The 14,449-nt window shown below is 45.3% G+C and overlaps 1 protein-coding gene across 1 annotated transcript in view; it reads left to right on the forward strand.

Moving 5' to 3' along the window:
• Positions 1-311: 311 nt before the first annotated feature.
• SQOR (sulfide quinone oxidoreductase) overlaps positions 312-14,449 on the forward strand; it is a 62,391-nt gene continuing 48,253 nt past the window's right edge. Inside the window, exon 1 of the mRNA XM_025295519.2 lies at positions 312-463. The gene's annotated coding sequence lies outside the window, so the exon portion shown is untranslated. The remainder of the gene's footprint in view (positions 464-14,449) is intronic.

The raw sequence follows: 14,449 nt of genomic DNA on the forward strand, positions 1-14,449 counted from the left end.
TCTATCCACAGACCCGCCTTCACCTTTGTCCTTCCCAGTTACGCAACAATGTAGGCACACGGGATGGGGGGTGGGGTGGGGTGGGGGGCGACAGGTGGCCTCCGTGCCCTCCTCTGAGGCACCAAGGGGTCCCGGCTGCACCGCACGGTGCACTGTGTAGGGGCGAGTCTGCCCTGCCGGCAGTGCCCCTGACCCGCTTGACCCGCGCCCCCGGCTGTCCCCCGTGCGCGCTGGAAGCCCGGGTGTAGCCTGCACTTGGCCTTGGTTCCCCGGGCTGTGGCGCCGGGCGGGGCAGCGGCGGGACCTTTCCGGAACTTTCCCGGGGGTGGGGGGAGGCTCGCTCTCCCCGCCTCCAGCCTCCGCCCAGGGACCGCACGGGCCCCAGCAGAGGCCGCGAGCCCTAGCAGGAAGCGGCAGCTTTTACTGCGCCAACGCTGTGGCCCGAGGCTCCGCGCACCTCTGGGTAAGAGGCATCCCGCGGCCGATATCAGGCACTTGGCCAGGGAAAAGGGACCCGGCGGGATTGAGGTCACCCCTAAAGCCGATTGTTAATCCAGCTCTGTCCCGCATCTGGGACAGCGCAGCCCCTGTGCATCGCGTTCGATTTCGCTTCACACGTTTTTTTTCTCCACCCGCGTCATCCACAGCTCTTGCAGCCCCTGCTGGAACCCTGGTCTTGCGACGTCCTGGGGTCGTGGAGCTGCTGCCCTGCGCGGGGAGGTTAAAAACCAATGTATCCGTGGTCTCGTGTATGGGAATTTCTTGGTGCCCTGGTGTGTAGGAATTTCTGGCATCTTCCACTTGTTGACTGTCAATCCAGCGTGGTCCCAGCGCGCAAGGGGTTCTCAGCCCACAGGGGTAGGAGGTGACGTCTGCTGGTCTGCCCACAGTGGGGCGCATTTATCCACACAGCCTGTGGGATGGAGGGGCGGGGGCTCAAGAAGTGTCCTTCAGCTATGGCTGGAACCAGCCGTGGAGAGCATTTAGGGCCTGTGCTAAACAGGAACTGGAGGAAAGTGTTTTCTGGTGAAATTGGGGTGCTTTCCTTTCTCTTCGTTTCTCTCTTTTAATAATAAAAATCCCAACCTAGCCTTTTACTCAAAGACACAGGGAGCAGAGCTCTGGATTTGCCTGGGCTGCCCATTGTTGTAGTGTAGGGTTCTGACCCATTTTTTGTGCCATGTACCACTTTGGCAGTTTTGGGGAGACTAAGAACCACTTTTAGGTTCAGTGCTTTTGAAGGTGTAAAATAAAAGGCAGAGTGTTATAAGGGAAACCTATTCCAAAACACTTGTCCAAATATTAAGAGAATTGATGTAGTAGTATATATGCCTTTTAAAAATAATGCATTAAGTAATATCATCTAGCAGTGGATCTAATAGCTATCATAATTTTGAAATAGTAACAAACATAAATAATATTTCAAGATTTGGGTTATGCCCATAATATAAGAAAATATCTGTGACTTCTATTGGTGATAAAGTCATAGGTACTGCATGTATTTGCTGGGGTTTGTTGCCTGAGAAGAAAGAAGTGTTTGTTACTCAGTTGTGTTAGACTCTTTGTGATGCCATGGACTGTAGCCTGCCTGGCTCCTCTGTCCATGGGATTCTTCAGGCAAGAATGCTGGAGTAGGTAGCTATTCCCTTCTCCAGGGGATCGTCCCCACCGAGGGATCAAACCCAGGTCTTCTGCATTGCAGGTAGATTCTTTACCATCTGAGCCACTGTATAAAATTCAAGAAAGTGCTAAATTTCAGTTAGAAATTAGTGAAGATGTAAATGTTTATTTTCTACCCAAGTTCCTGGTTAAGTGGAAGGTCCTGCCCAGGAAGTCAGGTCACATGACTTCTGATCTTGATGCTTCCACTGACTAGCAGCGTGAGCTTGTCTTTTGGACTTCTTTTCACCTTGACTTCTTCATTGTACCGTGGAGATAATCATACCTTCCCCTGTATTTAAGGTGTCCAGTGCTATACCTGGCACAAGGGAGTGAAATAAGTACTGTTTGCTAGAACTTGTGTTCCTCTCTGGACCCCAAGCCATTGCCATTATGTCCCCAGTCCTGGTCCACAGAATGTGGTGGTGGTTCAGTCGCTGAGTCGAGTCCAACTCTTGCCATCCTATGGAATGTAGCCCTCCAGGCTCTTCTGTCCATGGGATTTCCCAGGCAAGATTACCAGTATGGGTAGCCATTTCCTTCTCCAGAAATTAGTCAATAAATATTTTTTGAATAAATAAGTACTTTGGAAATTATTGCTTGTAACTACAACTAAAACACTCAGAATTTATCCAGGGGACAGCTGGTGGTTTGTGAAATGACTCTGCTTAAAATAATTTGGGTTTCTTTTTCCTAGTGGCTGAACACATCTGGAGCTGGAATGCTTGAAATGTCAGTCAGGGCCCTGGGTCTATGTGTGTGGGTCTTTGTGACTAGTGTTCTGCCACAGAAAATGAAATTTAATGTTGATAGGAAACTAGAACTCTTTTGCAGAACAGTTTCTTCTACATCTTACCTGTGTCTAGGCTTGTTAATTTGATGTGATGTAACACAGGAAGTTGTCTTATAGGGAGTGGAGACTGACCCATGATGAGGCATTTCTGGGCCCAGTGGCATATTTCTCATTCCTCTTTTCTTTTCACCTTCCCCTGCCCCATTGCACATTACATAACTCCTCTATGACCCTTAAAGATTTGGTAAATAGGAGCAGTAGATAGAAGTTGCTACAGGCTGGCCAGATTAGACCTAAAGCCAGCTAGCTGTTTCTTAATGCCCAACCTTAAAAGTCTATATAATCCAATAAATGTGGATGTTAATAGGAAGAAGAAAATCAGACTCAGCCAGGGACCCCTGTGATTTACTTTGTAAAATTGCTAAGTTAGGGTGGAAAGATGGGGAGAGTACTTTGTAAAGAACAGTAAATTTAGAGCACACTGGGGCTGTCTATGGCCGCAACTTCAGAAGGGGCAAATACTGGTATTATGGACTGAATTGCATCCCCTTAAAAATTCGTATGTTGAAATCCTAATCCCCATATCTTAGAATCTGACTATTCAGAGAGAGGGCCTTTAAAAAGGGAATTAAGGTTAAATGAGATCATAAGGGTAGGACCCTAATCCATTATGACTAGTGTCTTTATGAAAAAAGAAAAAGACACCAGGGGTGCATGTAGAGACAAGACCACACGAGGATGTAAGGAGGTCCAGGCCTAGGAGAGAGGCCTCAGGAGAAACTATACATGCTGACACCTTGGTTTTGGACTTCCAGCTTCTAGAATAGTAAGAAATAAATTTCTGCTGTTTGAGCAACCCAGTTTGTGGTATCTTGTTGTGAAAGCCTGAGCAGAATACTATACAGGCTGAGGAATGTTAGATGGAATAATGAGCTCTTTCTTCCTTCCAAGCTCTTTCTTGAAGGTTACACTGACCTTCAAGGCTCTGTGTTCCAAATGATGTTGCTAAAAGATGGAGGAGGAAGGCTCAGCTCAAATAAGTTTTGTTTTGCCGAGCCACTGACATTTCTGGTTCAATTTTTGCTGTAGGATAGCCTGATGAGGCAGACTAATTAAATCTGGACTTCGCCCTTTGAAAACAAAAGCTTAAGCATCTGACCCTTTGGTTCTGCAGATCCATGGGATGAACCTTCCGTGCCACATGTCTGGTTGCCTGAGTGGGGTTGACTGTCAGGGTAACTAGGAATATCAAAGTGAAAAGAGTTGGTTAATATATCAAAATATTATACTGCTCCTTTTACATAGGGCCCCAAGGGACCCTGACCTTGAATTTCCAGCCTCCAGAACTGTTAGAACATAAATTTCTGTCGTTTAGCCTTTTTTTCTTGTTTGGTTTTGTTTTTAAGGGCAGCTCTAGCAAGTAAATAGATCTGGGCACTCTAAGTCATGATCCCAGAAGGTCCTTCAGTTTCTCGTAGGACCCCTCTCCCTTACCTACCCGAGAGAATCTCATATGCTCTTTCTAGAGATACTCTGTATTGTCCCTTGGATCCTGTCTGCGGTTGTTAAGACCTTCTTCCCCTTCATGATCCTGAAAGTTAGGAAAAAACAGAACTTGACATTTTAAGCAAATCACCAGCCTAGTTGCTGAGCCATGTACAGAGCAGATGCTTTATAATTCCGTGGTGGGTGATGGGTTGATGCTGCTGGTGATGATTCTTAAGGACCATGGGGTAATTCCTTTCTAATCATAATGATTTTCCAAGTTTTGACCCTAGCTTGGTTCTCGGGAGCTTTCATTTCATGCAGCAAGCTCAGGCCCTATCTATAGTAATGGAGAGGAGATACCTCTGTTTTTATTCTGGGACCAGTCTCTGACTTCTGGGGCCTATGGTGATTTCACTCGATGTACTTTCTCTTTTCCTTGGCAGTTTGCTTTAAGGCAGCCCACGATAATGGGTTTTAATAATCACCTTGCTTACAGTACAGAATGTGAGAGCATCCCAAGGAGGTTCTGGGTTTAGTAGATGTGGTTTTGTGTTTCTGTGAGCCTGTGAATGGTGCTCAAGGTGGGGGACTAGACAACTGGGTTTGGATGGTAATCATGAGCCTTTCAAGGTCTAGGTGGTCAAATCTAAGCTTGTATTTGAGTCACAGAGAAGGAGGGGCCTTTAAAGTCAGCTGGACACAGTGACTTATTTTACACTTCTGGAAATGGACTCAAAGTGGTTGTGACTTGCCCATGGCTCCACAATGTCTGTTTCCTTACTTATAGAACAGGGATAATAATACCAACCTCTCAGGTTGTTGTGAGAAATTACGTGAAAAACATAGCCTGTCCCGTCACATAGAAAACCTTCGGTGATTTTTTTTTTCTGGTGTTTTCCTAGTGTCTGGGATAGTGCACAGTGACTCCCAGTGAATCATGGTCAGACTTGGGGGAACAGAAAGGGAGATATGGTTCCCATTCTGATTATGTTCAAGCCCTGGCAACAAACCCTTGTCATTCTTTGCTGCAATAATTCAGAGCCCAATCCGTTTAAAGAGTTAGTAGAACAAGTATTCCCATTTGAGTATCTGCTTGTGAACCTGTTTCCCTTTCCCCCTCATTTAGTGGATCACAATGTTTAGAGAAGGAAGGGACCTTTGAACCTATGCAATTCAATCCTTTATTCCATTGTTGAAGAAAACATGACCCAGAATAGTTAAGGACGAGCTCTACCTGGCACTACCTGGAAGGTGGATTTGGGTCTCTGACTGCTGATATATCCTCATACAATATATCCTCATCCCTTATGCAGTAATGGGGAACTGTGTCATTTATCTAGATGCAGGAAAGACACGAGCTTGAGGAACCTGGCACACCTGTTACCTGGCACCCCCTTGTTCTGTCCTAGCCATTAAAGGATTGAATTTGGCATCTCTTCAATCACATTCAAAGAACACTTGTATAACTTATATTTAAAGAGTCTTTTCTCATTGTGTTAAGACCTCACATGCTGGATTCCAGGCAACAGTATGCCTGACAAATTGGCCAGTCCCTATTTATAATCAAACTCCATTCCTCAGAGTCTTCTTGTATGTGAAACTCTGAGTGGGAATCACAACACTCCTGAGGCTGATGCATACTTTTATTGTGATCATTGAGTGGGTTCAGGAGATCAAGGCAAAGCTGGATCCTTGCTGTGTGACTGGAAGCAAATTAATTCTATGTTAGGCTCCCCCTCTCCTGTGTGCCTTGTTCTACAGTCTCAGGATGGACACGCACAGGCTTATGCACATGTTGAAACCTTCAGTATACTTATTTGACTGAAGGCCAACTGTGAATGGTGGGGTTAAAGGGGAGCTAAATTGTGATGCTTTATGCACTAGAACTTAAGTGGTCAAGCTCCCATTGGCTAAAGCAAGCAAGGAAACAAGACACTTCCCCCCATATAATTCATTCAAAACCTGAAATTTTTCAGTTGCAATAATCCGATTGACTGACATTTTCCCCTTTTCTGGAGCTGAAATGTGAGCTGATTTCCCTCCCATGAATAGAGTTTCTGTTTTCTGCTTAGTTAATGTATGGTTTGGGGAAATTGTCAGTCCTTCACTATTATAAGGCTTTCTGACTGTAAAATGTATGCTGCTGCTAAGTCAGTTCAGTCGTGTCTGACTCTGTGTGACCCCATAGACGGCAGCCACCAGGCTCCCCCATCCCTGGGATTCTTCAGGCAAGAACACTGGAGTGGGTTGCCATTTCCTTCTCCAGTGCAGGAAAGTGAAAAGTGCAAGTGAAGTCGCTCAGTTGTGTCCGACTCTTAGCGACCCCATGGACTGCAGCCTACCAGGCTCCTCCATCCATGGGATTTTCCAGGCAAGAGTACTGGAGTGGGGTGCCATTGCCTTCTCCGGTAAAATGTATATAGGCTAGGAAAACTTGTAGGAAACTTCTCAGCAGCAAAGGGAGTCAGTGTTTCATTGCTGCGTCCTCATTAGTAACTCTTAATCAGCAATTCTTTAAAGAAAATTCCTATAGTTCCCTCCTAAAGAGTTAGGGAACTAAAGAACCCCAATGTGATTCTAAGCCCTGAATCATCAAGGAGCTGTGTGGAATTGTTTCCTGGATCTATTTGCTCTTGGTCCACTCCTAGAGCACTAGTCTCACAGCTTAATGTTTAAACAAACATTTGGCATTGCCACAGCTCTAGAGGTAGAGTTCTGACATGGCCCTGCAGGCCTAAATGAAGGTTGCTTCATTTTCTTATTTGTTAAAATAGTAATCCAGTTCCTGAACACACAGGCGATGTCATTACTCAAGGGGAAGTGAGCCAAGAGGAAGGGTGCTGCTTGTGTAATACCTCCATGGGCTTCACTCCTTTGGTTCTCAAGGTTCTCAGAGGGTGTGGTTTCTTTCTCTCCCCTGGTGCTTTGGACCTTTGCTGCACTTTGCTGCACTTACCCCCTCTCTTCCATATAGCCACCCAGAGCAAGGTCCCATTTCACATCCTTCCTTCTTTATCCCCTGTGGCTAATTTGTCACAAAAATGGCTTCAATATCGGTTTTGCATTCACACCTTTATCTCTCTTCTCATGTCTATTCCAAACCCTGGCTGGTTCCTAAATTTCTGAATCAGCTGTTGAATGACCTTCATATCCCTGGTCTTACTCATCCCGGTGCATCGTAGCACAGTGCCTGGCACATAGTAAACACTCAGAAATGCTGAATTCATCTGTTTCTCTAAGTCATCCTCTCAACTCCCCCGCGGGGGTCTTCTTCAGTTTCCTTAAGAACTTCCAAGGGCTCTCATTGCCTTTAGCAGGGACCACAGCTCACACACAGCCAGGGCTAAGTGGTAACAAATACGAATCTTGGCTATGTGGGGCTGGGTGAGCTTTAACTTCGTTCAGTGTGTAGATTGTCAGTGACCAATCTATAGATGGGCAGTTCCAGCTGAGAGCTGACATGAGAGAATGTGGGCTTAGTGTTGTCAGAGAGGCCAACGATCTGGAATTTTGAAGGTGTGTTCGTGCTCCTTTCAGTCGTGTCCGACTCTTTGTAACCCTATAGACTGTAGCCCTCCAGGCGCCTCTGTCCATGGAATTCTCCAGGCAATACTGGAGTGGGTTGTCATGCCCTCCTCCAGGGGATCTTCCCAACCCAGGGACTGAACCTGTGTCTTTTATGTCTCCTGCATTGGCAGGTTGGAGAAGGCAATGGCACCCACTCCAGTACTCTTGCCTGGAAAATCCCATGGATGTAGGAGCCTGGAAGGCTGCAGTCCATGGGGTCGCTGAGGGTCGGACACGACTGAGCGACTTCACTTTCACTTTTCACTTTCATGCATTGGAGAAGGAAATGGCAACCCACTCCAGTGTTCTTGCCTGGAGAATCCCAGGGACAGGGGAGCCTGGTGGGGTGCTGTCTATGGGGTCGCAGAGTCGGACACGACTGAAGCAACTTAGCAGCAGCAGCATTGGCAGGTGGGTTCTTTACCAGTAGCGCCACCTGGCATATTCAAAATTTTTAATGTTGGGTTAGTAATGTTCTCACATTACTAATTCAGAATTTAGGCAGAATTTGTGAGTCAAACAAAACACAGCTCTGGTCTGCATTGGGCCTGCAGGTTCTTCTTTGTGACCCTTAGATTAGATGACTATTGTCTAGGATTAAGCTTCCAACCCCAAACTTTACTTACATATGCCCACCCAGTCTTCTTTCTCCCTGTTCCCAGTGGACTCTGGTTTAGACTCCCTTCCTCCTTGCCCACAGTTGTGCCATGCTTATTGTAGGTGATTCTGTTTCCTAAATCTCTTAACTGTCCCAGACTAGCTCAGACAGGCCCTTGCCTAGACTTCCCTGTTTCTGCCCAAACAATTCCTCTCTCTTCAGCTGCCTAGATACCAACTTTGGCTTTTGTTTTCCTGAAGGGGCCCTTCCTACCTCTCATTCAATCATTCTCTTTCCCTTTTCTCTGTCTTATCTAAATTTTTATTTGTATTTCTAATGCTAACACTGTATTTTAGGCCCTTATCATTACACCTGGACCTCTGCACTAGTCTCCGGACTTCCAGACCTGGTTTTGCCTCTCCTTCGATTTAATTTCTCCCTGACACTAGATTCATTTTCTCAATGCTGCCTCCTCTGTTCTATCACTTCTTAAAACTTGTTTTTTTGTTTTTCAGTATAAAGCCTCAGTTGCCTAGCATGGCCCTTTATAATTGGACTGTGGTGTTTCCTTATTATCTACTCCTCTCAATGTCAGTCAATTCTGGTTGGCTTTCCCAGCTTATTAGTTAGGGTCTTGGAAAATACTTGGCATGCTCAAGGCTGTTAAGAGGGTTTAATGAAACAACTGTTTACAAAGGTGTGGGTAGGGTTAAGGGGAACCAGCATGAGTAGTGAAGCAAATGTATTGATTTGGGGCATGAGGAAGCAAGCAGAGGGAGTGATTACTGGCACCTTGAGAAAAAGCTGTAGCTGAGGAGAGGGCCATCCCATAAGACCCAAGGCCTTTGGCTAGAGCAATCCAGTATCGCTGAGCTGAAGCTTGGTTGGGAGGGGTCTGGGCAACAAATATCCTAATATCATTCTTTTCCCATCCTCTAATCTACTGGTGCCTCCCACTGGCTGAATCCAACTGGAAGCCAGAGGACCAGGGAGGCCAGCTGATGCCCATCTCACAGTTTGGCTCTCAGAGCTTGGAGAGAGCAGAGAAGGCTGGGGAGAGGCCTGGAGGGTGGTACCCCACTCTGTTACTTACTTGTGCTGTTCCATCCCCTTGGTGCACCCTTGCATAGCTTCTCCACGTGTCCAAGTGCTGCTAGTCTTTTATCTCTTGCTCAGATCATGTCTGTTTCACCAAACTGTCATTTGTTATTTCTCTCCTCAAAACACCAGAGGTGTTTAGCTCCTACTGATTACATTGCATTTTGCTTCTTCAAGTTAAGTCTAAGAACTGGGATATAAACCCAGAGGTTTGGAAGCCAACCCCAACTTTCCTCCCCACTGATCCAGAGATGATGTAGGTGGTGAAAAATACAGATGCCTCATTTTTTGGCAGCTGTTCCTGAGAAGGTGGCTAGAGAGTGCTACACTCTTGGTAGGGTACAGAGGTTTTCTGCCTGCTTCCCCCAACTGTCTGGACCCAAGGGGTGACAAGAAGGACTCAGATACTCCGTAAGTGTTGTGAAGATAGATGGGACCAGAGTCTTGAACCACTGAACCAGAGTCTCAAACCATCAGGCAATTTCAGACTCTCTGGGAAAACAGATGCATCAAAATGCCAACAAATAAACGGTGACCACCAGAAAGTTCTAAGAAGGGCAGGATAGGTACCACAGTTTGTAGACTAGCCTCGCTGGAGGTACTACAGAAGCTGGGACTTGGGCTGGACTTTGGGCCATGGCTAAGATGAAGAAACGGGAGGAGGGAGCATTTCAGGAAGGTGTTATAGTAGTGGAGGGTGAGGGACTAATGTGTTCTCCATTCCACTAGAATGCAAGTTCTGTCAGCACAAGGACCTGATGTGACATGTTCACTATTCTATTCCCAGCATCCAGCACAGCTCCTGTCATAATGAAGGATAAGATCTCAGTCACTGCCTTAGTCCACTTGGGCCCCTATAACAAATATAGCAGCCCCCTCTTATTGGTGGGGGAATATGTCTCAAGATCTCTTCAGTGAATGCCTGAAACCATGCATAGTACCGAATCCTGTATATACTGTTTTTCCCTCTACCTACACATCTGTGATAATGTTTAACTTATAAATTAGGTACAATAAGAGATTAACAATAAGAATAAAATAGAACAGTTAGAACAGTGTAGTATAATGAAAGTCGTGTGAATATTATCTCTCAAAATATCTTATTTATGAATTTAATATGAATTTAATTTTCCATCCCAGCTAAGCACGTATCACTCTGGGGTTGTAACTTTTACGGTTTGAGGTGTGACAGCAAACTAGCATGAATTTCTTTTTCTTCTTCACAGTTTCATGATAGGTTTGTTCTTACCATACCACTTACCAGTCTCAGCATAGGTTTTTTTTTTTTTTCCCCTTTATTGAAAACTTTCACCTTTTCATTTAAAGGAAGCACTTTATGGCTTTTTTTTTTTCCCTTATTCAAATTGTCAGAATCACTACTCTTGTGTTTTGGGAACTTTATTAAGTAGAAGAAGGGTAACTTGAACACAAGCACTGAAATACAGTTTATCTGATAGCTGAGGTGGCCACTAGGTGACTAACTGGCAGAATAAGCAGGACAAAGGGATGTCATGTCCCAGGTGGGATGCAGCAGGATGGTATGAAATTTCATCACTCCACTCAGAGTAGCATGCAGGTTAGACTTTGTGGATTGTTTATTTCTGAAATTTTCCATTTAATATTTTTGGACTGCCATTCACTGTAGATAACTGAAACCACGGAAAGCAAAACTGTGAATAAGGGGAACTGTGGAACCACAGACTGCTGCTGCTGCTTAGCTGCTAAGTCATCTCTGACTCTTTTGTGACCCCATGAACTGTAGCTTGCCAGTTTCCTTTGTCCATGGCATTTCCCAGGCAAGAATACTGGAGTGGGTTGCCATTTCCTTCTCCAGAGTATCTTTCAGACCCAGGGATCAAACTGGTGTCTCCTGCATTGGCAGGTGGATTCTACCATTGAGCCACCTAGGAAGCCTGTACCAAAGACTAACTGGCTTATATACAACAGAAATTTATTTCTTGTAGTTCTAAAGCCTGGAAAGTCCAAGATCAAGGTACTTGCATGATTGGGTCAGGGCCGATGTCATTTCTTTGTGTTCTCACATAGTAAAAGGGGTGAGGGATCTTTCTATGCTATGCTATGCTATGCTAAGTCACTTCAGTCGTGTCTGACTCTGTGTGACCCCATAGACGGCAGCCCAACAGGCTCCCCCACCCCTGGGATTCTCCAGGCAAGAACACTGGAGTGGGTTGCCATTTCCTTCTCCAATGCATGAAAGTGAAAAGTGAAAGTGAAGTCGCTCAGTCGTGTCCGACTCCTAGCGACCCCATGGACTGCAGCCTACCAGGCTCCTCCGTCCATGGGATTTTCCAGGCAAGAGTACTGGAGTGGGGTGCCATTGCCTTCTGGACCCTCTTTAAAAGGGCACTAATACCATTCATGAGGGCTCCACCCTCAGGACCTAATCAACCCCAGAGGCCCCACCTCCTGACTAACACCATAACCTTTGGAAGTTAACATTTCAACATGTGGATTTTTTTTGGGACACAAATGTTCAGGCCATAGAGTGAATTAATAGATGGCTGGATTTATTTAGTACCTTTACATGTCAGATGTACACGTGATGAATGAAAGTAGAACTTCATTCAGAAAAACTGTATCGGGTGTGGAGGAAGGCATTAACACTTTCAAGCTAGGAAAAAAAAGATGTGCACACATCTCATTACCTTTACTTTTCCAATATTTAAATGAGACCTTCTAACATTAAAGAAATAAAACTTTCCCCTGAAATTTGGCTCACCTTGCTCTTGGCCTGCATTATGAGCAGCTGGCAAGCTCTGCTGTTCCATTAGCATCTAAAGCTACTAGGCTGGGAATGGGACCAGGGCAGATGGGGAAATCGCTGTGTGTCAGCACAGGTCCCTGTGAGCAGCAGGTATGCAGTGCATACTTGTGGAAGCACTCTCAGCTATAGCAGAGCTGTGATGATGCAAATTTCATGTAACTCTTTCCGTAAAGATATGCTTGCACATCTAGTGTTGCTAAATGTAATTTAATCTGAATACCTTTTGTGTAGGAGACAAATCTGTAAATAAAAATATAGCTTAGACAATGTTTTTTGAGCACTTCTGATTGATGACATTTCCCTTTTTATCAAGGTTAAATGGGTAAAAAAGACGAGAGAACTTTCCTTGGTGGAGAAGATATCTTGTTTCGATACTGCAGGTGAAAGAGTGTGACAAAAGAAAGGAAGGCCCCATGCTGTATTCTCCAGGAGTAATTATTGCATTAAAAAATCACACCGTAGCTGTGTTATTTAATTGTAAAATTTGGCCCACTCATTCACATAATTATAGCCTTCAACAGTAATACATAATTAAATTGCTTTTTAAATGCCACCTGACAGTTGAGCAGATTTGTAAGGAGGAGCAGAGCAAAATTTGTTAAACATGTAAAATCTTCCATCTGACTGAATAGTAGTGAATGCATTTTAGTGTAAGTATATTAAAATGTACCTGAGATTTGTTTTCAATCAGGCATGGTGAGGCCAGCCCATCAGGAGATGACTGCCATGAAAGACGAAGCTTTGACTCCCAGTTCCCTAGGAACAGGTGGCCTGCTCCACCACACTGGGTCACATGGGGAAGCACCCAGATTGGTCAGGAGGCGGGCAAATTAAGAGGAAAGCATGGGCAAAACCTGGGTTTCCCTGGTGGCTCAGATGGTAAAGAATCAAGACCTGGGTTTGATCTCTGGGTTGGGAAGATCCCCTGCAGATGGGAATGGCTACCCACTCCAGTGTTCCTACCTGGAGAATCCCATGGACAGAAGAGCCTGGAGGGCTATGGTCCATGGGGTTGCAAAGACTTGGCCACGACTGAGTGACTAACACTTTCACTTTTCATGGGCAGAACCTATGGTGTGATTTTCATGAGGCAAGGGGGAGCAGACTGACCAGGTTTGGTGCTGGCTAATTTGAATAATTTTAGTGGACTCTAGACTGTAGGAGCTGCACTCGTTGTCTTGATGTCTGGCCCTGGGATGATTAGGGGCGAGGAATATTGCCTTCTGGAATGTAAAAGCCAGATAGAGGAAGTGGTTCAGGTTTGGGCTCTGGGTTGGCTGGTATAATTACCAAAAGTGTGCTTCCAGACTGAGGTGTTTACATTTTTAGAAGTTGGCTAGTCCTAGAAACAGCATTTCTTTAAGGTCTAATAAAGCCCCCAGATGTCAAACAATCATAAAATACAGAAATTAAAAACATGATTAATACAGTAGGATTCAGAATATCTCCAGGAAGGTTTCAGGAAGTGTCTTATCCAGTGCCACTGAGTAAATGCTGCAGATATGCCTACAGACTTGACTTGCATGTGCTTCAGATTGAGATGTGATCACATTAAGGAACCATAGCATTTTGAGCAGAGAAGGCAATGGCACCCCACTCCAGTACTCTTGCCTGGAAAATCCCATGGATGGAGGAGCCTGGTAGGCTGCAGTCCATGGGGTTAAGAGTCGGACACAACTGAGCGACTTCATTTTAACTTTTCACTTTCATGCATTGGAGAAGGAAATGGCAACCCACTCCAGTGTTCTTGCCTGGAGAATCCCAGGGACTGGGAAGCCTGGTGGGGTGCCGTCTGTGGGGTCACACAGAGTCAGACATGACTGAAGCGACTTAGCAGCAGCAGCAGCATTTTGAGGGGCAGTGTGTGTCATTTTTATGACAGTGCAATCATGGTGACAATTTCCCTTTGATAGTTTAAGTCAGAGGGTGTGATGGCTACTGTTATGTATCAACTTGACTGGGCCATAGGGTGCCCAGATATTTGGTTAAACATTATTCTGGGTGTGTCTATGAGAGTGTTTCTGGAGGAATCAGTAGACAGGGTAAAGAAGGTTGCCCTACCCAGTGTGGGTGGTGTCATACAATTAGCTGGAGGTCTGAATAGAACAAAAATGCTAACACTCCCACGAGCAACAGAGATCTCAGAAGAATCCTGAATCACCAAGGATCCAGACATTTATTGTGACTTATTTTCTGATTCAATATTATCTAATTTTGTATCTGTAAATTTGGTCCCCAAGTTGTATAGACGTCCCTGCCCAAAAAACTTGGATCTGCCTATAAGGCTGCCCTTCTGGGGCATGACATGTGAGGGCCAAGCAAAGAGGTCGTCCAGAGATCTAGAGCTGGAGAAGGTCCAGACTGGGAGCTTACCACCTCTGAATTGCTGGCTCCTTCTAATGCCTGCATTGCTGCTCCTAAGGGCATTCAGGAAAAGTTGCTTTACACAGAAAGAACTCAT

This window comes from Bubalus bubalis, chromosome 11 (genome assembly GCF_019923935.1).
Source record: "Bubalus bubalis isolate 160015118507 breed Murrah chromosome 11, NDDB_SH_1, whole genome shotgun sequence".
Classification (NCBI taxonomy): Eukaryota; Metazoa; Chordata; class Mammalia; order Artiodactyla; family Bovidae; genus Bubalus; species Bubalus bubalis.